The sequence below is a fragment of the Oncorhynchus mykiss genome, chromosome 11, assembly GCF_057628025.1.
Source record: "Oncorhynchus mykiss isolate SJ-2025 chromosome 11, ASM5762802v1, whole genome shotgun sequence".
Taxonomy (NCBI): domain Eukaryota; kingdom Metazoa; phylum Chordata; class Actinopteri; order Salmoniformes; family Salmonidae; genus Oncorhynchus; species Oncorhynchus mykiss.
In genome coordinates, this window is record NC_143032.1 from 15,892,462 (window position 1) to 15,920,227 (window position 27,766).

Sequence of the window (27,766 nt, forward strand, 5' to 3'; positions counted from 1 at the left end):
TGCCCCACACTACACTGGCCCACACTGCACTGTCCCAAACTACACTGCCCCACACTACACTGTCCCAAACTACACTGCCCCACACTACACTGCCCCACACTACACTGCCCCACACTACACTGCCCACACTACACTGCCCACACTACACTGCCCCACACTACACTGCCCCACACTACACTGCCCCACACTACACTGGCCCACACTGCACTGTCCCAAACTACACTGCCCCACACTACACTGCCCCACACTACACTGCCCCACACTACACTGCCCCACACTACACTGCCCCACACTACACTGCCCACACTACACTGGCCCACACTACACTGCCCCACACTACACTGCCCCACACTACACCCTACTAAGAATAGTAGTCACTACAACTACAGCCCACTTGAGTTAAAGCTGCTGTCAAAAATTACATTAAAGCCCTCTAGGAATAGAGTTCCAACTCATTCTGCATCCCACTAGGAATTGAGTTACAACTACACTAGTCACAACTTGCCCTTCTACACCCCTCTAGGAGTGGAGTTTCAACTACACTAGAGTCACAACTCACCCTTCCACACCCCTCTAGGAATTGAGTTACAACTACACTAGTCACAACTTGCCCTTCCACACCCCTCTAGGAATGGAGTTTCAACTACACTAGAGTCACAACTCACCCTTCCACACCCCTCTAGGAATGGAGGTACAACCACACTAGAGTCACAACTCACCCTTCCACACCCCTCTAGGAATGGAGTTACAACTACACTAGAGTTACAAATCACCCTTCTACACCCCTCTAGGAATGGAGTTGTAACTCAAACTACAGCCAATAAGAATAGAGTTAACGTCAGTCACAACTTTTTCAACGCTAGTGAACATCTTACACAGACCACAGCATTATAGTTAGCGGTGGAGGGTCCAACTATATAAATCCCTCCTTGATACAGTTATTCTTACACAAATGAGCCCTAACCAAATAATGATGATAAGAATTATAAAAACACATCACACACTCCACCCAAACATCAGAATAGAAAACATTCATACTCATCACACTGACAGTAAAGAAACACACATCTCCCTACAGGCAAACAAGGCCAGATCGTAACAGAGAGACATTACGGTGTATGACACACTGTAACTGACCCCGAGCCCACCTGATCCTTTGCTCCACCGGCTACAGGCTTGATCACACAGGAATGAGAACCAATAACAGCACATTACACACCATATCCCTGGCTCAGACAGACACACAAAATAATAAATAAACACTAGTACACACACAGAAACACACACACACATACATGCAAATGGATACATACACATACATACACACTCAGCAAATCACACACAAAGAAACACGCAAATACATGCACACACACACACACGTAGTGAGCCCCAGCACAGTGAGAGAGAGAAAGACCTATAAAAGCCCAGGAAATTAACAGTCCCTGAGGCAGAGAGGGGCACAGCAGTCCTGCCGTGTGTGTGTGTGTGTGTGTGTGTGTGTGTGTGTGTGTGTGTGTGTGTGTGTGTGTGTGTGTGTGTGTGTGTGTGTGTGTGTGTGTGTGTGTGTGTGTGTGTGTGCTAAATTTTCAGATAGGTTGATATCTTTACATGGTTCCGAACATGTTGAAAATGTTCTCAGTTCTAAAGAGTTTGTGTCATCGTGTGCATTAGCAAGTGTGTGTGATTCGTACAGTGAAGAAATGACACAGCTGCTAAGGTCAGGAGGAGACACCGAGTGAGGGGGTCGTTGTCATGGCGCCCACAGGAATAATAGAGGAGGGTGCTCAACAATGTTCCCTCTAAACTGTGTGCGGGCAGCTCGTAGTAGCCCCGAGACTACCGTGCAGCTCCCCCCAGGACTGTAGCTCAGAAGAAATATCAGCCCACAGAGAGAAGCCCTCGATTGAACATTACTCAACTTTCTAGATCAGTGGTCACCAACCAGTCGATCGACTTGTCGATATCCAAGGTATTTGTAGTCGATCGCCAAACATTTCTGTAAAAAACCCAACGATAAAGCCTTGTGTTCCTATTTGTTTTATTTGTCTTCTGCTGTTGGTGGTAGGTGCAGCCAATTCAGCTGCCCTGCTCGCGGGGTAGGGAAACTGTTGCCATTTTGCCTTCCCGGTGGGCCCGGAGAGAAAATCAAGTGCACTATAAGCCTACCGCGGGCCAATCAGATTGCTCAGTTCACCGAGTCTGCAGTAACGTAGCAGACATAAAATAAAGCTACGGAAAAATTGATACTGTGAGATTTCAAAAAGTTTAAAACCATGACTAGAGAGAGACTATCAACGAATGCAGTAAAGAGCTGCTGTTTTTATGACTGAGTTCATGTTTAAGTTCTTACTCAGCACTGTCAACACTTTGTATTCAACACTTTTATAACCCATAAAATGCACGTTCTTCCTTAGCTAAGTAGCCAATAGGCAGAGGGTAGCATCATTTGTCTGATTCTCTGTAATAAGGGTATGGGAATAATAATGCATTTTATTTTGTAAATTGGTTTCTTACAACACAACAACATTTTTTGTCACCGCTTTGTCTGAAGGACAAGTGGATTAACAGGTTAATGTCACACCATGTATGTTTTTTTCAAAAGTCTCATGGAATGTTGGCCTACATTGAACAGCACACATTAGCTGATACTGTAGGCTGAGTGATAGAACAGCTATTTCCATGTTAAAATGTTATGGGATGCATTTTCTCCATTGTTTTTGATGGTAGGCCACTCTGGTAGGCCACTCTGGTAGGCCACTCTGGTAGGTATACATTATCATCAAATAGCCACAATAGCTTACATGGCTACAGTAAAACTGTAACTTAAAGCAGGTACAGCCTCTGTGTTCACAGTAAAACTGTAACTTAAAGCAGGTACAGCCTCTGTGTTCACAGTAAAACTGTAACTTAAAGCAGGTACAGCCTCTGTGTTCACAGTCAAACTGTAACTTAAAGCAGGTACAGCCTCTGTGTTCACAGTAAAACTATAACTTAAAGCAGGTACAGCCTCTGTGTTCACAGTAAAACTGTAACTTAAAGCAGGTACAGCCTCTGTGTTCACAGTCAAACTGTAACTTAAAGCAGGTACAGCCTCTGTGTTCACAGTAAAACTGTAACTTAAAGCAGGTACAGCCTCTGTGTTCACAGTAAAACTGTAACTTAAAGCAGGTACAGTCTCTGTGTTCTCAGTAAAACTGTAACTTAAAGCAGGTACAGCCTCTGTGTTCACAGTCAAACTGTAACTTAAAGCAGGTACAGCCTCTGTGTTCACAGTAAAACTGTAACTTAAAGCAGGTACAGCCTCTGTGTTCACAGTAAAACTGTAACTTAAAGCAGGTACAGCCTCAGTGTTCACAGTAAAACTGTAACTTAAAGCAGGTACAGCCTATGTGTTCACAGTCAAACTGTAACTTAAAGCAGGTACAGCCTCTGTGTTCACAGTCAAACTGTAACTTAAAGCAGGTACAGCCTATGTGTTCACAGTCAAACTGTAACTTAAAGCAGGTACAGCCTCTGTGTTCACAGTAAAACTGTAACTTAAAGCAGGTACAGCCTCAGTGTTCACAGTAAAACTGTAACTTAAAGCAGGTACAGCCTATGTGTTCACAGTCAAACTGTAACTTAAAGCAGGTACAGCCTCTGTGTTCACAGTAAAACTGTAACTTAAAGCAGGTACAGCCTCTGTGTTCACAGTCAAACTGTAACTTAAAGCAGGTACAGCCTCTGTGTTCACAGTAAAACTGTAACTTAAAGCAGGTACAGCCTCTGTGTTCACAGTCAAACTGTAACTTAAAGCAGGTACAGCCTCAGTGTTCACAGTAAAACTGTAACTTAAAGCAGGTACAGCCTCTGTGTTCACAGTAAAACTGTAACTTAAAGCAGGTACAGCCTCTGTGTTCACAGTAAAACTGTAACTTAAAGCAGGTACAGTCTCTGTGTTCTCAGTAAAACTGTAACTTAAAGCAGGTACAGCCTCAGTGTTCACAGTAAAACTATAACTTAAAGCAGGTACAGCCTCTGTGTTCACAGTAAAACTATAACTTAAAGCAGGTACAGCCTCAGTGTTCACAGTAAAACTGTAACTTAAAGCAGGTACAGCCTCTGTGTTCACAGTCAAACTGTAACTTAAAGCAGGTACAGCCTCTGTGTTCACAGTAAAACTGTAACTTAAAGCAGGTACAGTCTCTGTGTTCACAGTAAAACTGTAACTTAAAGCAGGTACAGCCTCTTTGTTCACAGTAAAACTGTAACTTAAAGCAGGTACAGCCTCTGTGTTCACAGTAAAACTGTAACTTAAAGCAGGTACAGCCTCTGTGTTCACAGTAAAACTGCAACTTAAAGCAGGTACAGCCTCTGTGTTCACAGTAAAACTGCAACTTAAAGCAGGTACAGACTCAGTGTTCACAGTAAAACTATAACTTAAAGCAGGTACAGCCTCAGTGTTCACAGTAAAACTATAACTTAAAGCAGGTACAGCCTCAGTGTTCACAGTAAAACTATAACTTAAAGCAGGTACAGCCTCAGTGTTCACAGTAAAACTATAACTTAAAGCAGGTACAGCCTCAGTGTTCACAGTAAAACTGTAACTTAAAGCAGGTACAGCCTCTGTGTTCACAGTAAAACTGTAACTTAAAGCGGGTACAGCCTCTGTGTTCTCAGTAAAACTGTAACTTAAAGCAGGTACAGCCTCTGTGTTCACAGTAAAACTGTAACTTAAAGCAGGTACAGCCTCTGTGTTCACAGTAAAACTGTAACTTAAAGCAGGTACAGCCTCTGTGTTCACAGTAAAACTGTAACTTAAAGCAGGTACAGCCTCAGTGTTCACAGTAAAACTGTAACTTAAAGCAGGTACAGCCTCTGTGTTCACAGTAAAACTGTAACTTAAAGCAGGTACAGCCTCAGTGTTCACATTAAAACTGTAACTTAAAGCAAGTACAGCCTCTGTGTTCACAGTAAACGCACTATGGAAGTTCAAGTTTGCGCTCAGCAGACCTGAAATTTTGCTCAGCTCCGACATTTTTTGAGGGAACATTGGTGCTCAGTGAAGACTGAAGAGACTGTGGGCAGGGTTAGGAGCACCCCACACTCAACATCACACTCAACACTGATGCATACAGTACCCAAAACCCACCTGCAGACACAGGACTTGACTCACATTCAACGCTCACACAATGATTAACATTGATGTAATGAGACGTAGTTGTGCTGTAGTTAGCTAATATTTTTCATTCATAGTTAATGGGTACCTTCCACCTATACAACTTAGGCTATACACTCTGTATGCATACACATGGAACATTCAAAACACAGACTCATCTCAATACAAACAGTCCACTTTCCCACTATTTTCCCAAACTTCTCCCTCCTTCTCTATCACTCTAATAACAGCATTCATAACAATCTACATGACAATCTGTGTCTTGGTCCATAATAGGGTGGCTGTGGACAGGGGTGAGGCTAGTAGGATTCATGCTACCAGGGATCCTTGGGACGTGCATACCCCCATTGAAGTTCACATTTAAAATGGTAAGGGTTAAGGTTAGGGTTAGGTAAGGATTATGGTTAAAGTTAGGTTAAGGTTAGGGTTAGGTAAGGTTTATGGTTAAAGTTAGGGTATGGGTAGGGGTTAAGGTTAGGGCTAGGTAAGGTTTATGGTTAAAGTTAGGGTATGGGTAAGGGTTAAGGTGTGGTTTAGGGGTTTAGGGTAGGGACGTACCAAGGACCCTGAATAGCGACAGCCTAGCTGAAAGGAAGCGTTGCATGCTGGGACAGCAGCCTGCTGAGAGAGGGGCATTCTGGGAGGTGGTCTCCTGCAGGCAGGGCCTCTGGGAGCTGCAGCATGGTTAATGGGCCTTTCATGGCCGGGCTACAAAGCCTTTTGTCCAGGTCTAATTCAGCCTGCCCAGCACAGAGAGAAGAGCACAGGAGAGCAGAGGAGAGGGGAGGGGGAAGGAGCAGTATGGAGGGGTTGGTTGAGAGTTTGTTTGGGACCCTCTCCCTCTTTCTCTTTCTGTGTTCCTGGTGGCCACTGAGGAGTCCAGAGCAGAAACAGAAGTAGCAGTAACAACAACAAGACTCAAACACTAGCCAAGCACACAGAATTCTGGCCAACCACGCAGCAGCATTGGAAAACACCCTCAAATAGTGTTTATGACTCTCAAAAACATGTACAACGATGGATTTGTGTGTGTGTGTGTGTGTGTGTGTGTGTACAGTTCATCCATGCGTGCTGGGGGTGTATCCTTATTTTATGAGTGAGCATGGCTAATTATGGGCACTGTTTAGTGTATTAGTCGAACGAACAGTGAGTGTGATCATTTCGCCTATAATATCATCAGTCCCATGCATAAATCAAAATCAAATCAAATCAAATTTATTTATATAGCCCTTCGTACATCAGCTGATATCTCAAAGTGCTGTACAGAAACACAGCCTAAAACCCCAAATAGCAAGCAATGCAGGTGTAGAAGCACTGTGGCTAGGAAAAACTCCCTAGAAAGGCCAAAACCTAGGAAGAAACCCAGAGAGGAATACCAATAGCATTTGGATAGTAACTAGCAGGGGGTGCATAAAGGATAGGCTGGACCAACCGCACACTGGCACTAACACATGGACATACACACACACACACACACACACACACACACACACACCACCCAAACACATCACACACACACTTCACACACTTTCACCTGAACAAGAGCAACAGGTGTCACAAACCAGCACGGCTTTGTATGCCAATGACACCCCTGCTGTGGTGCAATAACCGCTCAGGTACATGGTGGGAGTTCCTCCATTCAGCCAGGGGACAAGGTTGCCAGATTCCCACCAACCAACCCCCCCCACCACCACCACCACCACCAACTGGCCGTATCAAACCCCTGTGATCTTAGTCAGAATATTCAGTTACTAATGAACTGGACAGGAATGGCTCCGTTTGGCCCCCTCATTTCAAAGTGTGCTGATTGAAGTGAAGTAGAGAATTCCAGAGGCGAGCGAGCGGGGGTTCTTTGCTGTGATCACTGTGGTATGAGACAGAGAACTGTGTGAGAGAGTAGTGAGATGCCTCTGACTGCGTCTGCCTCCTGCACACAACACGCCACAGCTGCGCTAGAGAGAGAGAGAGGCCTGCGGGCTTCAATGGACAGGGGTCAATAAAAACTCTTTGGGAACAACGCATACCAAATCAGGGGAACACACCAGTCTAGGGGGGGGGGCGTCTTTTTCTCCCCACACCACATTTAACTTTTGTGAACTTGTTTTTTTTAGCTCATATACTTATCTTATTAAACTCCTTTACGCACAAGTACGTACATGAGTTGAAACAACACTTTATCATCGCGCACGGCGGTAAGATCCACGGTGCGGTGAAACTAGAGTGTTTCTTGGGGGAAACTAGACGGCTTTACCAAACGTTGGGATTTAGGAGCGAGTCCCTATTGTTCAAATCCCTCCCCCTTCTTGGGAAGTGGGAGGACCCGAAAAGGCGTTGCAAAAGAGAGAATTGTTTGCAAGCTCAGTCATCCAAAAACGGCCTTTCAATGTGAGAACTTGGGGAGCCGAAGAAAATGTCGGTGGCATCGCAGTAAATTACTAAAGCAGTAGCTTTAGAGGGAAAAGAAAAAGTGAAAAGTGTTTTTTCCCTGAAAATTTACTGAAGTAAAAAGCGGAGAAGGAGATCAAGTGGTGTCGTGAGGAGTGAATTCCAAATAAAGCACGTTTTGGTAAGTTTTTACTTCTACAAGTGATCCATGTTTTGCACTACTACTACACGAAGTAATAACACATGCGTTACAAGTTAACAATATACTTGTATTCGTGGAATAACGGGTGCAATCGAGGTATCATATTTTACGCACGTATGTGTGATAACATAATTGGTTTAAGTTTAGTGTTTCCCATGTTCTTATGTGGATACGGGTACCTTACTAACTTTGTGAGCAACAATTGTTTTGTTTCCAGGTCTTTATTTAATTGCGTTCCATTTCAGGCCAACTCAATAGAAACAAAGACTGCGCGTAATATTTGGGATATGGAACGAAACGGTCATGAAAAATACTAATTTTGAAATGTTATTTTAGAACGGTTGTAAAATATAGTTTTGGGACTCATTGAGTGATGGTGGTAGCTTTTGGCTGCGATATCATTTCTGCCTTCAGTTTTCGGAATTGCTTCCTTTTTTGCAAAAATCGTTTCTCTAACTTTTCATTTTGGTGTGTGAATACGTTTTTTTTTATTATGTTCGTGATATAAATATATTTGATTTGTGATTCAAAGTTCTCATTTTAAGACCAATAGTGTGTCGATTTTTGCAGGCCTTAGCCTGTAGTTGTTCCCATAGAGAGTAACATAAAACAGGCACCGCAAGCACTGCCAAATTCCATCCTCATATTATTGGTTCCATGCCTACATCTTATTTATTAGCCTGATTCACCATAAAATGGCCTGAACACATTTTGTTTCTCATGACGCAAAGCTTTAACATCACTAATTGCGTGCTTTTAATAACCCACTCCCCTCATCATTAAACCAAACTTCCACTGTGCAAGAATAACCTTATTACAATAAATTGACAGCTGGTCAACTCTTCTGAACCATCAATGTGGTGGAATGGTGCCTAAATGTATTTTAGCTGCAAGCTGTCAACGGCGTCTCATCCCACTGGGCACAGATGTCAGTTCAACGTCTATTTTTGATTAACATTTGGTTGAGTTTTCAACAAACGTGAAATCAAAATAAAATATGACATATGACATTGAATTTAGGTTAAAAGTTGGATGAAAAAAACGGGTGTAAACTACTTAAGTAAAAATATTTTAAAGTACTACTTCAGTAGTTCTTTTGGGTATCTCTACTTAGGGTTAGGGTTAGGTACATTCCTAAGGAAAATAATGTACTTTTTACTCCACACATTTTCCCTGACACACAAAAGTCCTCGTTACATGTTGCATGCTTAGCAGGACAGGAAAATGGTCCCGTTCACACACTTATCAAGAGAACATCATCAAGAGAACACCTACTGCATCTGATCTGGCGGACTCACTAAACACAAATGCATTTTATAAATGGTGCTGTCTGCTTTGCTTAATATAAGGAATTTGAAATTATTTATACTTTTACTATTTGATACTTAATTAAGAATATTTATCAAATACTTTTAGACTTTTACTCAAGTAGTGTTTTACTGGGTGACTTCCACGTTTACTTGAGTAACTTTCTATTAAGGTTTCTATACATTTACTCAAGAATAACAATTGGGTACTTCTTCCACCACTTCAAAAAATAGGAAATTCCCTTACATTGATGACTTTTTGCAAGTTTTCTGCGTTGATTCAACTTCATCACAGTTGAATTATTTAGTTGAAATGACATGGAAACAACGTTGATTCAACCAGTTTTTGCCAAGTGGGATATCATCCCTTTGCTGGGGAATGATTTAATGAGATTTTTTTTTTCTAATCCAGTGGCGCTAATGAGCTCTTGGCGAGTCCTCGGGGGGGGGGGGGGGGCTCGGGTTTCATACCTCCAGGTGTCGTTTTGTTATTTCGATTACATTTAGCCTGACTCACTCGCATAGAAAAAACACCACGATTAAACTGACAAGACACCATGTCAGTTGGAGAGAAGAGATTCTTTCAGCTCAATCCATGATGTTAGTTAGATTAAAGGTCGAGAAGAGTTATCTCTTCAATTAAACTGAATAAGTGAATTGGTTTAAAAAGAGGCTATGTATGTTTGGCGTTGGCTGCTGTGCCTCTGTCTGAATATAAGGAACCTCTTGTTTGGTGGCTATGGTGCGGTAGAGCTTGTTGTTGATCATCGGCGGACGGGTGGATCAAAGCTATTCTCTAATTGATTCCAGTCTGCCTGGGTTTCTCTCCTTTCCCAGTCTTCTGACCTTATTTGGTGGCGCAGTTATGAACAGTCATTAGCTATGCGCTGATGAACGCACACATTTTACCATTCCATTTCCATGCCAGCCCAACATTAACCACTCGTTGGTAACAACAGGGTTAAAGATAAGGGTTAGTCCATATGCCTATTTTGGAAAGATAACATCAGGCCTTGAAGTACTGTGAGTTGTTAAAAACACATGGCAGGTCCTTATTTTTTGTTGCCTTAATAGGTGTGTGTTTGACATTGTTTTGGTCCACTCTCAGTAGGTATGTCTTCATCTGTCCATTGGAAGCTTGGCTAGGACTCATTGGATAGATCTAGCCCTGTCTGGGTATGTCTTCATCTGTCCATTGGAAGCTTGGCTAGGACTCATTGGATAGATCTAGCGCTGTCTGGGTATGTCTTCATCTGTCCATTGGAAGCTTGGTTAGGACTCATTGGATAGATCTAGCCCGGTCTGGGTATGTTTTCATCTGTCCATTGGAAGCTTGGCTAGGACTCATTGGATTGATCTAGCCCTGTCTGGGTATGTCTTCTTGGATAGATCTGGTTCTGGCTATAGTAACATTGGGTAGGAGAGCTCTTGTACTGGCTATGTTCTGGCTATGAGTCCATGGTTAGTGGTTACACTGAGTAGGTTCTGGTTGCTGTGTCTTGTTCTGCTTCTGAAGCCATGGATATAGATTGGCACTGAGTCCATGGATAGTTTTTGTTCTGGCTATGACTCTGGGTGTATAGTTCTTATTCTAGATGTGGGACTTTTGAAGTTCTGACTGTGGAAAGGTTTATTGTTTTCTTAGAGGGTGTAACATTTCTGTTAATTGACAAGAGGAGACAACCTGCTGAGGGTAGGCTTTCATCTGTTCTACAGCAGGTACAATCATGCAGTCATAGCAGTCATGCGGGTGTGTGTGTGTGTGTGCCTGACTCTGTGTGTGTGTGTGTGCCTGACTCTGTGTGTGTGTTTGTGCCTGACTCTGTGTGTGTGTGTGCCTGACTCTGTGTGTGTGTGTGTCTGACTCTGTGTGCGTGTGTGCCTGACTGTGTGTGCGCGCGTGTGTGTGTGTGCATGATGGTTCTCCAATCAGGATTATGTCTTTACACAGGAATGTGCAGCTTGTCACTCTCGTCTTGAACATTTCCCTAACAGGATGACCTGCATGTTCCAGTGAAGTCAGATCACAGTGTATGATAGGATGTGTATTTCTCGTAGCGTGCACTGTGGAGTGTGTGAAAGAGAGATACTTTAGGCCAGGAATGGGCCACATTGATGGAGTTAGGGGCCACAAAAAAATCTGAATTCATCATGAGGGGCAGCAGTGGCTTGTGGGCTTGCATACTCACATCCATACCCACAAATGCAGTCAGAGCCAGCCCTAGCCTTTTAGGGGCCCTAAGTAAAAAAAAAGAAAGAGGGTCCCCCCCAATTGTGAGCAAAACATTTTAGCCCCCCCCCGCTTGACAGCGGAGATAACCAAATATAAGTTTTAGAGTTCATTTCATGCAATTCTACACGTTGCCATAAGGTGGGAAGACGTTTTAGCAGTTTTTAACATGGTGAGACCGATAAACAAAATCAATGGGGGCCCCACGGTAGGTAATTCCACCATGATTTCTACAAGTTTAGATATCTGTCCGCTAGACTCATTTACCAATCTACATTTCATTGACTGTCAGTGACTGACATAACAAGATAAAAACGTCTGATGCACAACCACATTTAGACATTTCACCTTGTGTGTTCTATGATTCTATCTCTCAACAGTAAGACTCCCACTGAGTTCCCAAAAATGTAGATAAAAAAACAACATTTGGTGGTGGGATTGATTGGTGGGTCCGCCAGTTGCACATCCCTGCTTTAGGCTGTAGTAGGGTGTGTGTATCTGTCATTACATGGAGTCTATCCATATCAGCTGGTTCTACTAGTGTTGTAGTGTAATAGAGTGATTATATACACACACATAGCCAACAATAAAGGAGTGCTGTAGTTTAACATTCTCCCAGAGATCCTACCTATTGCTCTGTAGTTTTCCATACAGGGCGTTCTGGCTGTGTAGTTGACATATTGTGCTTTAAGGTTATAGGGGTTGTAGGGTCAGGTTGCTCTTGTCCTGAAGGTTTTAGGTGTCCAGCCTGGAGCGGCAGGTGGCCAGGGTGCAGTACCTTCCCCTGGGGCTCCGAGCCGCCCTGCCTCCCCGGCCAGACCTTGCCACTAATCGAAAGGTTGCTGGATCGAATCCCTGAGCTGACAAGGTAAAAATCTGTCGTTCTGCCCCTGAACAACGCAGTTAACCCACTGTTCCTCCGTCATTGTAAATAAGAATTTATTCTTAACTGAGTTGCCTAGTTAAATAAAGAGTACATTAAAAAACATTTAAAAAGGGGAGGACAGATATAAAGGAGAGCGGTAGCCACGGAGGAGTGAAAAGTCAGCATAGTTTGAGAGGTGTAGACGGTGTCTGGAGCTATATGTGCTTTTGGCCTTTTAGAGGTGTTGAATGTATGTCTCTTACTTGAGACCTGTCACAGTGAGAGTACAGTACCGCACTGAGTCACTTGACTAGAAGTCACCCGTATGTTTGAATAAATGCATGTGTGATCTCCAGCATTAGTGACCCCTAGTTGAGTTGACGCACACTCTGCTGTTTGTGAGAGACTAGTGTTGTCAGATCATTGATAAACTCCAGAGACTAGGTAGATATTTGTTCACCCTCTCAAAGGCCATTCTCCATGAGCACCATCTAGCACGGCAGCACTCTGACTGAAACGCTCAGTACAGTAGTACCCTCTCCCTGTTTCTGTCTTGTTTGTCTCTCTCTCTCTCCCCCCTTCGCTCTTTCTCTCTCTCACTCTCTCTCCCATGCTCTCTCTCTTTCTCCACCTTGCTCTTTCTCTCTCTCTCACTCTCCTCACGCTCTCATTTTCTCCCCCTTCGCTCTTTCTCTCTCACTCTCTCCTCACGCTCTCTCTCTTTCTCCCCCTTGCTCTTTCTCTCTCTCTCACTCTCTCTCCTCACACTTTCTCCTCACGCTCTCTCTCTTTCTCCCCCTTGCTCTTTCTCTCTCTCTCACTCTCTCTCCTCACACTTTCTCCTCACGCTCTCTCTCTTTCTCCCCCTTGCTCTTTCTCTCTCACTCACTCTCTCTCCTCACACTCTCTCCTCACGCTCTCTCTCTTTCTCCCCCTTGCTCTTTCTCTCTCACTCACTCTCTCTCCTCACGCTCTCTCCTCACGCTCTCTCTCTTTCTCCTCCTTCGCTCTTTCTCTCTCTCACTCACCCTCCTCACGCTCTCTCTCTTTCTCCCCCTTGCTCTTTCTCTCTCTCTCTCTCACTCTCTCTCCTCACGCTCTCTCTCTTTCTCCCCCTTGCTCTTTCTCTCTCTCACTCACTCTCTCTCCTCACGCTCTCTCTCTTTCTCCACCTTGCTCTTTCTCTCTCTCACTCACTCTCTCTCCTCACGCTCTCTCTCTTTCTCCTCCTTGCTCTTTCTCTCTCTCACTCACTCTCTCTCCTCACGCTCTCTCGCTTTCTCCCCCTTGCTCTTTCTCTCTCTCTCTCTCTCCACACACACACACACACACACACACACACACTGCTGAACAGTTTGTGAGAACAGAACCCCATGGAGCCATCAACTTATTTTGGTTCCCAATGATTTATTCTCCCTCCATTCTTGCACACCATCTTGTGCCAATGTGTTGTGACTGAGTTCTAACTGAATAATCCATCACTTTCTCGGGGACAGTTCTCGGAATGTTACTGTTGTTTATGACAGACAGTGGAATGTCTGCTCTAGGGAGGGATCAACCAATGTCTTACTCTTCAGTTACGCTCAAAGTACTTTTTCATTGGTTATTGTTTGCATATCTGGTTGTTTCTGTGGCTAGGAGTCACTTTTCTCTGTCCAGTAGTTGAAAAGGGAGTAACTGATTATAAAAAAAACGTAGCAGTTACGTTACCAGCAAAAATATTGTAATCCGATTACAGATTATTTTGAGAAACTAGATGATTACTTATTGGATTACATTAAAATTTAGAAAGGATGCTTGTGAAAAAATACATTATGGCACTTTTCTATTTTCTCAATGACATTTAATCAGCATTGAAAAAAGGCGCAAGTTTAAGTTTATTCCACGTGAGCGAGTCTGACCACAAGTCAGAGACCACTGTGATGACACACCAAATGTGTTTGATGGATCCTTTTTGTCTTCTTCTAATGCCTCTTAGGGGGAAAGTAATCGGATTACATTCATGAGTTTAGGTAATCCAAAAGTTACGTGACAAATTACAATTTTGGACAGGTAACTAGTAACTGTAACAGATTACATTTAGAAAGTAACCTACCAACCCTGCAGTAGTATTTCAGGGTCCGGGGTTGTTGAGTTTGTTCTCTAATTCAAAAGACGTGCAATTTGTCACTCAACTATTTTTCAGTTAGTATCAGGAAGAAAGGTGATAGTGATTTGATTTTTCAGTTAGTATCAGGAAGAAAGGTGATAGTGATTTGATTTTTCAGTTAGTATCAGGAAGAAAGGTGATCGTGATTTGATTTTTCAGTTAGTATCAGGAAGAAAGGTGATCGTGATTTGATTTTTCAGTTAGTATCAGGAAGAAAGGTGATGGTGATTTGATTTTTCAGTTAGTATCAGGAAGAAAGGTGATAGTGATTTGATTTTTCAGTTAGTATCAGGAAGAAAGGTGATCGTGATTTGATTTTTCAGTTAGTATCAGGAAGAAAGGTGATGGTGATTTGATTTTTCAGTTAGTATCAGGAAGAAAGGTGATGGTGATTTGATTTTTCAGTTAGTATCAGGAAGAAAGGTGATCGTGATTTGATTTTTCAGTTAGTATCAGGAAGAAAGGTGATGGTGATTTGATTTTTCAGTTAGTATCAGGAAGAAAGGTGATGGTGATTTGATTTTTCAGTTAGTATCAGGAAGAAAGGTGATAGTGATTTGATTTTTCAGTTAGTATCAGGAAGAAAGGTGATAGTGATTTGATTTTTCAGTTAGTATCAGGAAGAAAGGTGATAGTGATTTGATTTTTCAGTTAGTATCAGGAAGAAAGGTGATAGTGATTTGATTTTTCAGTTAGTATCAGGAAGAAAGGTGATGGTGATTTGATTTTTCAGTTAGTATCAGGGAGAAAGGGGATGGTGATATGGGTCATACTACCATCATAGGCAAAGGTGATAAAACTGATCTATTTCTCAGGACTGCACGTCATCATTATTCCCAGACATGTGGAAACCTGTCTCTTAACTGGATGGATGGAGTATGACGTCTTTCCCTGGCCTGGGATAATACCACTAGTCTATTTCTGTTGCTTCATTCATAAATCAGAAGAACTGGTCTGAGAACAGCAGCACAGTAGTAGCACAGTAGTTTGTGATGCTATCTTGTCCTGGTGTGACAGCGAGCTGCACAGGTCTTCCTGTGCAGATTATCCCAGTTTCTGCCTGTGTTCGTTTGTCTATTGCTATTGGCACAGGTCTGTGTATTGTCTGTCTGCACATGTGCAGTCCTGCGTTTTGGCCTGCTTCTCTTTTAGTCCGGAACGACATCAATATCGTTTGAGTGACAGGACACATGGAACTCTCTGTCAGAGAGTCTCAAACACACACGCGCGCGCGCGCGCGCACACACACACACACACACACAGCTGTAATCCAGCTTCTGACACTCAACGCTCCTTTTGAAATGAGCCTCCATCATATGTTCCTGTGGCAGTTAGGGCTCAAGGCGACACACACACACACACACACACACACACACACACACACACACACACACACACACACACACACCTGAACTTTATGACTATGTAATTAAGCATTCTAGTAGTTCTCTATAGTACATGACCCCTATCTCTTAGCCATCTCTCTCCTTTCTCTATGCCATAGCCCTATATTTTCTCCCTCCCTTATTTTCTCCTATTTTTCCCAAGGCTGTTTCTTATATCTACGTTCTATCACCTCTGTGCTAGATGCCCCCTTGTTGTCCCCCATGATGAAATCAGGGAAGGGACTGTGGTCTCCGTCCGTTAGTATGCTTGTTCGTACATTAGTCACACGCGATATCTCAGACAGCACTGGCCTGATTTTGATAAAACTTGGTTGAATGATGCAGCTAAATTTGGTATGCATGTTGCAAACACTGTCAAGACTTAACATAGGCAAGAACATTCATATTGACCTCACGGTGGCGCTATAACTTGATCTGTTTGACTCAGTGATGAAATTTGGCACACATGCTCAGGGATATGAGTCAAGCTAACCTAGACTATATCTCAAACACCACTGGCCCGATTGTGATGAGATTTGGGTGAATGATGGGTCTTGCCATAGAGATGCGTCATTTACAAAATTGCACTGATCGGCCCAAGAGGGGCACTGGATTGTTCAAGGGGGACGCAATGTTTAATTTTGCCTTGTTCTATATGTATCTTTCTTTCTCTCTCTCAATTTCTCTCTTTCTCTGTCGTGTCTCCCTGCCTCCTTAGAGAGAGCAGTATAGGAGGAGGCAGGATGGGCTGGGCTGAGCTCTCCTGGTTCCTACTGAATAATAGGGAGAAATGTCTCTTGATTTATAATTGGTTCTATTCACTCTGATGTATGAGCTGCCAAAGGAGCTAGGGGCCCCTTCCATTCCCCTCCGTCTTCTCTCATTCCTCCCTCCCTCCCTCCCTCCCTCCCTCCCTCACTCACTCACTCACTCCCTCCACTGCAGCCTTGGAAGAACTCACAGGGAGTAGGTTGTATGTATGTGCAAATGTACATGGGTGTATGCACATGTGTTTTATGACTCTGTTGTTGCTGCCAATTCCCCTGCACAGCAGGAAATGCAGACTTGTAGTATATTTAAGTTTTATAAAATGTTCTACAGTTTGTCATTTCCACTTTAAACTTTCAGACTTGACTTGCCCTAACAAAATTATATCAACCCCTACAAAAATGTTTATTAATTATAATCCAATTTCCTGTGGATGCAGGATTATTTTTTTCCTGTTGTAGCAAACTGGCTCAAATTAAGATCCTACATCTGTAAGAATGACAAACTTTCGGAAGTGGCAAGATGGCGAACTGAACGTAGCTAAAGTTAAGTCGGAAGTTTACACACACTTAGGTTGGAGTCATTAAAACTTGTTTCTCAACCACTCCACACATTTCTTGTTAACAAACTATAGTTTTGGCAAATCGGTTAGGACATCTACTTTGTGCATGACACAAGTAATTTTTCCAACAATTGTTTACAGACAGATTATTTCACTTATAATTCACTGTATCACAATTCTAGTGGGTCAGAAGTTTACATACACTAAGTTGACTGTGCATTTAAGCAGCTTGGAAAATTCCAGAAAATGATGTCATGGCTTTAGAAGCTTCTGATAGACATTTGACATCATTTGAGTCAATTGTAGGTACACTTGTGGATATATTTCAATGTCTACCTTCAAACTCAGTGCCTCTTTGCTTGACATCATGGGAAAATCAAAAGAAATCAGTCAACATTTTTGTAGACCTCCACTAGTCTGGTTCATCCTTGGGAGACATTTCCAAACGCCTGAAGGTACCACGTTCATCTGTACAAACAATAGTACGCAAGTATAAACACCATGGGACCACGCAGCCGTCATACCGCTCAGGAAGGAGATGCATTCTGTCTTCTAGAGATGAACGTACTTTGGTGCGAAAAGTGCAAATCAATCCCAGAACAACAGCAAAGCACCCTGTGAAGATGCTGGAGGAAACAGGTACAAAAGTATCTATATTCACAGTAAAACAAGTCCTATATCACCATAACCTGAAAGGCCACTCAGCAAGGAAGAAGCCACTGCTCTAAAACCGCCATTATAAAAGCCAGACTACGGTTTACAACTGCACATGGGGATCGTACTTTTTTGGAGAAATGTCCTCTGGTCTGATGAAACAAAAATAGAACTGTTTGGCCATAATGACCATAGTTATGTTTGGAGGAAAAAGGGGGAGGCTTGCAAGCTGAAGAACACCATCCCAACCGTGAAGCACGGGGGTGGCAGCGTCATGTTGTGGGTGTGCTTTGCTGCAGGAGGAACTGGTGCCCTTAACAAAATAGATGGCATCATGAGGGAGGATAATCATGTGGATATATTAATATCGGGGACACCAGCCTGGTTTTCATAGCTGATTTTGAAAATACTTTTGATAAAGTGCGACTGAATTTTATATATAAATGCTTAGAATATTTGATTTTTGGAGAATCTCTTTTAAAATGGGTTAAAGTTATGTATAGTAAGCCTAGGTGTAAAATAGTAAATAATGGCTACATCTCAGAAAGTTTTAAGCTGTCAAGAGGAGTAAAACAAGGTTGTCCACTATCGGCATATCTATTTATTATTGCCATTGAAATGTTAGCTGTTAAAATGAGATCAAACAATAATATTAAGGGATTAGAAATCCATGACTTAAAAACAAAGGTGTCATTGTACACTGATGATTCATGTTTTCTTTTAATACCACCATTAAAATCCCTCCACAGCCTCATAGAGGATCTAGATACATTTGCTAACCTCTCTGGATTAAAACCAAATTATGATAAGTGTACTGTATTATGTATTGGATCACTAAAAAAATAGAACTTTTACATTATCATGTCGTTTACTAATAAAATGGTCTGACGGGGATGTGGACATACTCGGTATACAAATCCCGAAAGATAGAAATGATCTCACTCCAATACATTTTTATAGAAAGTTAGCAAAAATAGATAAAATCTTGCTACCATGGAAATGAAAATACCTGTCTATTTGTGGAAAAATCACCCTGATTAACTCTTTAGTCATATCACAGTTTACCTATTTGCTTATGGTTTTGCCTACACCTAGTGACCTGCTTTTTAAATTATATGAACAAGAAATATTACATTTGATTTGGAATGGCAAGTCAGACAAAATTAAACGGGCCTATTTATATAACGAATATGAATTTGGAGGGCAGAAATGATTAAATATTAAAGCATTAGACCTCTCACTAAAGGCATCAGTTATACAAAAGTTATACTTAAATCCAAACTGGTTCTCTAGTAAATTGGTAGGAATGTCTCATCCTATGTTCAAGAATGGCCTTTTCCCCTTTATTCAGATTACACCTGCTCACTTTCGGTTGTTTTGAAAAGGAAATAATCTCCAAAATGTCGTTATTTATTAAACAAGCCTTAGAAAGTTGGTTGCAATTTCAGTTTAATCCATCTGAAAAGACAGAACAAATAATACAACAAATATTGTGGTTGAACTCATATATACTAATCGATTTAAACAAACATATTTTTCGATAAAATGTAAAAAATAAAAAAAAATGATATTTTTGTGAATGATATAAATAGGACTGGTGGAGTTATCTCACACATGCAGCTAACACAGACACATGGAAATGTCTGCTCTACCCCAAATTACAACCAACTAATTGCAGCATTACCACAATGGAAGAGGCAAGTAGAAGGGGAAAAAAGTATGGTACTTGTATGTCGGCCCTGTATTAAAGAACATAAATGGTTAAAGAAAAGTGTGATAAATAAAAACATACCAATTTCATTTAAGGACCAAAAAACTGACAGCTGTGCCATATAAATTGCAAAAATAGTTGGGAAGAGATTTTCAATGTACAGATTCCATGGCACGTGGTTTATGAATTGACACGCAACTCAACGCCGGAGTCAATACACATCGGGATATTTTTTTTAATTATATCTCGTATTGTTTTGACTATTGCAATATTATGGTGAGCAATATGTTTGAAACAACATCAAATCACAATAAAATCACAGTATCGAATCGCAATACATATAGAATCGCAATACATATCGTATTGGCACCTAAGTATGTTGATAATATGGTATCGTGAGGTCCCTGGCAATTCCCAGCCCTATAATCCATGTACATGGCTGTACATATGTAGGATCTTTATTTGATCCAATTTCCTACAGCAGGAAAATAATCATACAGGAACAGGAAATGTGAATTATTATTATTACTATTATCGTTATTATTAGTATTAGTGTTATTTTTAGTATTCTGTGGATTATAATTAATTTACATTTTTTGTAGGGGTTGATACATTCATCTTTAGGGTGAATCAAGTCTGACATTTTAAAGTGGAAATTACAAACTTTAGAAGCCTTTTTAAACCTTGAATACACTATAAGCTTGCATTTCCTGCTGTGCATGAAAATGCTCAGCAACAAAAGAGTGATCAAATTAAGATCCTTGTATGTTTGTTAGGTGAGTTTGTGGAGGGTTGGAGTGGTCTTCGTTTTTTATAGTCTATATGGAAACATTTCTGGAGTTAGCTTCAAGGGTTTGAATTTTTTGATGCCTCTGTGAGTATACTTTTTCTAACAGTGTGTGTGTGACTGATAATGGGCATTAGTTTGGTGTCTTCTCTCACACACACACACATATTATAGGCTCTTACATTTTTAAATGTAACCTTTATTTAACCACTCAAGTTGGTTAAGAACAAATCTATATTTACAATGACGGCCTACACCGACCAAACTCTAACCCGGACGGCGCTGGGCCACCCTATGGGGCTCCAAATCACGGCCGGTTTTGCTCCAGCCTGGATTCGAACCAGGGTGTCTGTTGTGACGCCTCAAGCACTGAGATGCAGTGCCTTAGACCGCTGCGCCAGTCGGTAGCCCCAATTGCATCAGACCTTCCATAAACAAACACTGTATAACCTCAAAACATGGTAAAATGTATAATTTTGATAACATGGAAGGTCACTCCTTACATCCATAGCTGTGTCTATGATTTGATAGTGGATACATTTCTCCTGCTCCTTCCCTCCCCTTTTTACCAAAACAGTGGCAGTGTCGTTGTTGTTTGAACTGCAGATTGCCCCTTTAACATATATCGGCCTAGTAAAGTCTTTATGAAACATCCATCCTCTCATCCCAACCTGTTGCCTGCTTATAAACTGTGTTTGATTGTAGAGGAAGTAATGCCCAGGGGGGTAGTGGGTAGGGCTCAGTCAGGTGGTGCTAGTTCCCATGGCCCGGGAGGACACACAGGAAGACATCCATCCAGTGTCCGCCAGGACCAGGAAGGAATGTGGCCGTGACAGTATGTGTTAGTTAGCCATGGCATTGTGAATGCTGCAGTAGCCCCATAATTAGCATTGGCTGGTTAATTCTGCCTTGTTATATAAAATATGCAAATGCCGTGGTGCCTAATTGATTAGAGACCCCCCTGGGCCTGGCTTGATCTCACTTGTTAATCCCCGAGACGGCCTGGTGCTCGTTAGCGTGGATGGAGTGGATGGGCTGTGGCGGGGGGTAGCTCACTAATACTTTGTGAAGGGTGTGGGGGGGGGGTCCCAACCTCGTTAGATGATGCTTTTGATGTGTAATTTTTGGGGCATAGGAGCGGTTGATGTCTAGAGATGTTGAGAGGGGGGTTGTGGGTGCTCAGCTAAGAGAGAGAGGGGTATGAATGGGGCGTGGTCGGCTGGGTTCCACCTGCTGGAGCGGGATCATCTGCCAACCTCAGACCTCGCTGGGGGGCATGTTCAGGAAGGCAGAACGTTCTGATGGAAATGCCTTGTAAAGTGTAGTGAACTTATGGACTCCCTAATCTACATGACATAGACTTGTGTGTGTCCTATAATCTACATGACATAGACTTGTGTGTGTCCTATGTACCTAATGCATTTCTATCTGAACGTTTTATAACATTGGTTGTAGCACATGGAACAGGACCCAGAACTCTCCAGAATGCTGAGGCCTAGCCATAGCATGGGGACCTGGGAGAAACTGTTTCCTGTTGACTAGAGCTATGGTTGTTTAGGTAAAGTCTATGCTTTTAAAGCTACAGTCTAGGATGAAAAACAAAAACAAAACGGCAGCCCCTTCACCCCCAACCCTCACCCATCTAAGACTGAACCACACCACCACCCCACTCACCTCTCCACTTGTTTTGGTAAACAGCTGAGGGAACGGGCTAAGTAATTCATCTCAAATTCTTTACAACTATGGGATCCATTTTCCACTTGAGAGCAGAGCTGTAGCTGTTGTTTTCGTCTTGTCTTCTCCACTCAGCCCCAGCCTGACCAAAGGGCCAGCAACCAGATTGACTGAGTGAGGGGAAAATATGTTGGACACATTCAAACAACGCTCTCACACGCGCTCACACACTCACACACCCTCTCATTGACAAGACCCTGTGTCCTCCTGCTCGCCTGCCAGTTGACATCCCCTCTATTCATTTAGACCCCATTCTGCTTCTCAGTCAACCCCTCTCCAGCCCCTTCACCCCCAACCCTCACCCATCTAAGACTGAACCACACCACCACCCCACTCACCTCTCCACACTACTATCAACCCCCCCCCCCCCCCATCCCTCTCACACACACACTTCTCCTCTCCTCCGTTGAGCGGCCCCCATCATCAGCTCTTCCTGGGGCCCTTCAGAGTAGTATCTCTCCTTTCTCTCTGGGAGTCTGCGGGGTCTTTGTCTGCCCACCGGCCCACTGCTTCACAATGACGCTCCACTCTATTAAGGTGCGTTCTGCCTGTTAGCGTCGCCAGGGGCAACCGGCCTCCCGCATGGCAGCTATGCAGCGCGGCATTGAGGGCCGGCGGGCCCGAGCAGAGCAGTTGAACCCAGTACTCCTCACACTTGACACCGCATGTGTTTATCTAAAGGGGGGCCATTGTGATGTTTGGATGGGGGGTAGTGAAGGACGTAAAATGGTGGGTAGGAAGAGAGAGATGGACGAGGAGGGCGGTGATAAATATTCAACAGTTCAGCTCCTCAGAAGGAGTTGCCTACCCAACAACCCTAGCCCCCTCTCCTCTCTCCCCCACCCTCCTGTGTCCTCTCTCTCCTCTCTTCCTCAACCCTCCTGTCTCCTCTCTCCCCCACCCTCCTGTGTCCTCTCTCTCCTCTCTTCCTCAACCCTCCTGTTTCCTCTCTCCCCCACCCAACTGTGTCCTCTCTCTCCTCTCTCCCCCACCCAACTGTGTCCTCTCTCTCCTCTCTTCCTCAACCCTCCGGTTTCCTCTCTCTCCCCCACCCAACTGTGTCCTCTCTCTCCTCTCTTCCTCAACCCTCCTGTGTCCCCTCTCTCCTCTCTTCCTCAACCCTCCTGTGTCCTCTCTTCTCTCTTCCTCAACCCTCCTGTGTCCTCTCTCCCACCCTCCTGTGTCCTCTCTCTCCTCTCTCCCACCCTCCTGTGTCCCCTCTCTCCTCTCTCCCACCCAACTGTGTCCTCTCTCTCCTCTCTTCCTCAACCCTCCTGTGTCCTCTCTCCCACCCCTCCTGTGTCCTCTCTCTCCTCTCTCCCACACCTCCTGTGTCCTCTCTCTCCCATACCTCCTGTGTCCTCTCTCTCCCACCCATCCTGTGTCCTCTCTCCTCTCTCCCACCCCTCCTGTGTCTTCTCTCCCACCCCTCCTGTGTCCTCTCTCTCCCACACCTCCTGTGTCCTCTCTCTCCCATACCTCCTGTGTCCTCTCTCTCCCACCCATCCTGTGTCCTCTCTCCTCTCTCCCACCCCTCCTGTGTCTTCTCTCCCACCCCTCCTGTGTCTTCTCTCCCACCCCTCCTGTGTCCTCTCTCTCCTCTCTCCCACACCTCCTGTGTCCTCTCTCTCCCATACCTCCTGTGTCCTCTCTCTCCCACCCATCCTGTGTCCTCTCTCCTCTCTCCCACCCCTCCTGTGTCTTCTCTCCCACCCCTCCTGTGTCCTCTCTCCCACCTCTCCTGTGTCCACTCTCTCCCACCCCTCCTGTGTCCTCTCTCTCCTCTCTCCTCCACCCCTCCTGTGTCCACTCTCCCACCCCTCCTGTGTCCACTCTCCCACCCCTCCTGTGTCCACTCTCCCACCCCTCCTGTGTCCTCTATCCCACCCCTCCTGTGTCCTCTCTCCCACCCCTCCTGTGTCCTCTCTCCCACCCCTCCTGTGTCCCCTCTCTCCTCTCTCTCCCACCCCTCCTGTGTCCTCTCTCTCCTCTCTCCTCCACCCCTCCTGTGTCCTCTCTCCCACCCTTCCTGTGTCCCCTCTCTCCTCTCTCTCCCACCCCTCCTGTGTCCCTTCTCTCCTCTCTCTCCCACCCCTCCTGTGTCCTCTCTCTCCCACCCCTCCTGTGTCCTCTCTCCTCCACCCCTCATGTGTCCTCTCTCTCCATGCCAGAAAGCAGATGGAATGTGAGTGCTCAGGGAGGAGGCTCCAGCCTAGTTTTATCCAATTAGCAGGCTTGTCAAATGAATTTATCCTGGGAGGCAGGGGGACAATAGGGAACCCAGGAACCCTGCCTGCACCACAAAGAGGCTTTATCAACACACTCCTAATACCTTTCACCATGTCATACTACTAAACCCCATACTGAACGTATGCCCATAGTACTAATGCAACATCCAAGACTCATACACACTCTTTGCAATCTCCCCATCTCATACAAGAGCAAACAACATACTCAGTCATACACATGCACCCAACACACGTACATACCGATGTACACATATTATAGGCCAGCCCGACCTATACACACATACTCACAAGTCATGCGTATAGACACACACAAACTACTGCAGCATAGCCGCGGGAAGTAGGAGTGATGAGGGTGTTGCAGCACCCCCTGATAAATAGTTGTATTATATGTTTTTATAAATAAAACAGTAATTCTACTAAATGTGTGATCTAGGCCTTTATTACTCCTGTATGAGCGGAGAAACATACTCTGCATCTCTGTCCTAAATCAGAGGAGCTGTCTCTGTGTGTCTCTGTCCTAAATCAGAGGAGCTGTCTCTGTGTGTCTGTCCTAAATCAGAGGAGCTGTCTCTGTGTGTCTGTCCTAAATCAGAGGAGCTGTCTCTGTGTGTCTGTCCTAAATCAGAGGAGCTGTCTCTGTGTGTCTGTCCTAAATCAGAGGAGCTGTCTCTGTGTGTGTCTGTCCTAAATCAGAGGAGCTGTCTCTGTGTGTCTCTGTCCTAAATCAGAGGAGCTGTCTCTGTGTGTCTGTCCTAAATCAGAGGAGCTGTCTCTGTGTGTCTCTGTCCTAAATCAGAGGAGCTGTCTCTGTGTGTCTGTCCTAAATCAGAGGAGCTGTCTCTGTGTGTCTGTCCTAAATCAGAGGAGCTGTCTCTGTGTGTCTGTCCTAAATCAGAGGAGCTGTCTCTATGTGTCTGTCCTAAATCAGAGGAGCTGTCTCTGTGTGTCTGTCCTAAATCAGAGGAGCTGTCTCTGTGTGTCTGTCCTAAATCAGAGGAGCTGTCTCTATGTGTCTGTCCTAAATCAGAGGAGCTGTCTCTGTGTGTCTGTCCTAAATCAGAGGAGCTGTCTCTATGTGTCTGTCCTAAATCAGAGGAGCTGTCTCTGTGTGTCTGTCCTAAATCAGAGGAGCTGTCTCTGTGTGTCTGTCCTAAATCAGAGGAGCTGTCTCTATGTGTCTGTCCTAAATCAGAGGAGCTGTCTCTGTGTGTCTGTCCTAAATCAGAGGAGCTGTCTCTGTGTGTCTCTGTTCTAAATCAGAGGAGCTGTCTCTGTGTGTCTGTCCTAAACCAGAGGAGCTGTCTCTGTGTGTCTGTCCTAAATCAGAGGAGCTGTCTCTGTGTGTCTGTCCTAAATCAGAGGAGCTGTCTCTGTGTGTCTGTCCTAAATCAGAGGAGCTGTCTCTATGTGTCTGTCCTAAATCAGAGGAGCTGTCTCTGTGTGTCTGTCCTAAATCAGAGGAGCTGTCTCTGTGTGTCTCTGTTCTAAATCAGAGGAGCTGTCTCTGTGTGTCTGTCCTAAACCAGAGGAGCTGTCTCTGTGTGTCTGTCCTAAATCAGAGGAGCTGTCTCTGTGTGTCTGTCCTAAATCAGAGGAGCTGTCTCTGTGTGTCTCTGTTCTAAATCAGAGGAGCTGTCTCTGTGTGTCTCTGGTCTTCATCAGCCACCATCTGCTCTGTGATGCGATGGAGAGAGAGACAGGGGGAGGAGAGGAAAGAAGAAGAAGAAGGATGGATTAGTATCTCCCCCCCCCCCCCTCTCTCTCTCTCTCCCCCTGTCTCTCTCTCCCCCTGTCTCTCTCTGTGTCTCTGCTGGAATGGATTGATGGAAAAAGTTGTGTTGAGGCCAGCTTGTCATGAGGCAGGGTATCTGCTAAGCAAATCCAGTCTGATTAATGGATCTAGAAGAGACCGAGCCAAAGATGAGGCTGCGTTTAGGGAGGCTTGACGTGGGAGAGGTTCTCATGAAATAACAAGAGTGTTTGTAAAGCCATGATAAAGCATGTGAAACACTAGTGTGTGTGTGTGTGTGTGTACAAGTTTGTTAATCACAAGTGTGAGTTTCGTTAGTCTGTTGTGGACATGTTGCTGTGTGTGTGTCTTTCTACTACTTTGTTTTTGAGGATTCGTACCTCCCATTGGGACCCACAGGTGGTTGGTTCACTAGATGAGACAGGGGTGTGTCTCTTTCCTTGCCGTGCGTGTGTGTGTGCGTGTGTGTGTGCGTGTGCGTGTGTGTGTGTGTGCGCGTGTGTGTAACCTAGCTATGTCCATCGGTTACTGTGTAACCTAGCTATGTCCGTCGGGTACTGTGTAACCTAGCTATGTCCATTGGTTACTGTGTAACCTAGCTATGTCCACCGGTTACTGTGTAACCTAGCTATGTCCATCGGTTACTGTGTAACCTAGCTATGTCCATCGGTTACTGTGTAACCTAGCTATGTCCACCGGTTACTGTGTAGCCTAGCTATGTCCATCGGTTACTGTGTAGCCTAGCTATGTCCACCGGTTACTGTGTAACCTAGCTATGTCCATCGGTTACTGTGTAGCCTAGCTATGTCCATCGGTTACTGTGTAACATAGCTATGTCCACCGGTTACTGTGTAGCCTAGCTATGTCCATTGGTTACTGTGTAACCTAGCTATGTCCACCGGTTACTGTGTAACCTAGCTATGTCCATCGGTTACTGTGTAACCTAGCTATGTCCATCGGTTACTGTGTAACCTAGCTATGTCCACCGGTTACTGTGTAGCCTAGCTATGTCCATCGGTTACTGTGTAGCCTAGCTATGTCCACCGGTTACTGTGTAACCTAGCTATGTCCATCGGTTACTGTGTAGCCTAGCTATGTCCATCGGTTACTGTGTAACATAGCTATGTCCATCGGTTACTGTGTAACCTAGCTATGTCCATTGGTTACTGTGTAACCTAGCTATGTCCATCGGTTACTGTGTAGCCTAGCTATGTCCATCGGTTACTGTGTAGCCTAGCTATGTCCACCGGTTACTGTGTAGCCTAGCTATGTCCATCGGTTACTGTGTAGCCTAGCTATGTCCACCGGTTACTGTGTAACCTAGCTATGTCCACCGGTTACTGTGTAGCCTAGCTATATCCATGTGGTTATGGTATTAGTCTTAGTTAGCCAAATCCAGTTTTGGTTGTCTAGCCCCTAGGTGTGCGTGCTTGTGCTTTGTGTGTGTTTGTTAGGAAGCTCTTGATGTGTCCAGACTCAGTGTTAAAGTACATGTTCCAGTATGTTCTAGACAGAGCTCATGTGATCCAGCCAGCTCATTTCGATCAAAGAAAGGAGGGAAATAAATCCAGGGGGGTTCTGGGTGGAGAGAGAAGGGTAAGAGATAAGGAAAGAAGGCCAGGGGGTTCTGGGTGGAGAGAGAATGGTAAGAGATAAGGAAAGAAGGCCAGGGGGTTCTGGGTGGAGAGATAAGGGTAGGAGATAAGGAAAGAAGGCCAGGGGGTTCTGGGTGGAGAGAGAAGGGTAGGAGATAAGGAAAGAAGGCCAGGGGGTTCTGGGTGGAGAGAGAAGGGTAGGAGATAAGGAAAGAAGGCCAGGGGGTTCTGGTTGGAGAGAGAAGGGTAAGAGATAAGGAAAGAAGGCCAGGGGG

General features: G+C 44.2%; 1 protein-coding gene across 1 annotated transcript in view; it reads left to right on the forward strand.

Annotated features, from left to right (window-relative positions):
* The first annotated feature begins 7,074 nt into the window (after window positions 1–7,074).
* The window catches only part of boc (BOC cell adhesion associated, oncogene regulated), a 52,116-nt gene continuing 31,424 nt past the window's right edge, over window positions 7,075–27,766 (forward strand). The window contains exon 1 of the mRNA XM_036935014.2: window positions 7,075–7,724. The gene's annotated coding sequence lies outside the window, so the exon portion shown is untranslated. The remainder of the gene's footprint in view (window positions 7,725–27,766) is intronic.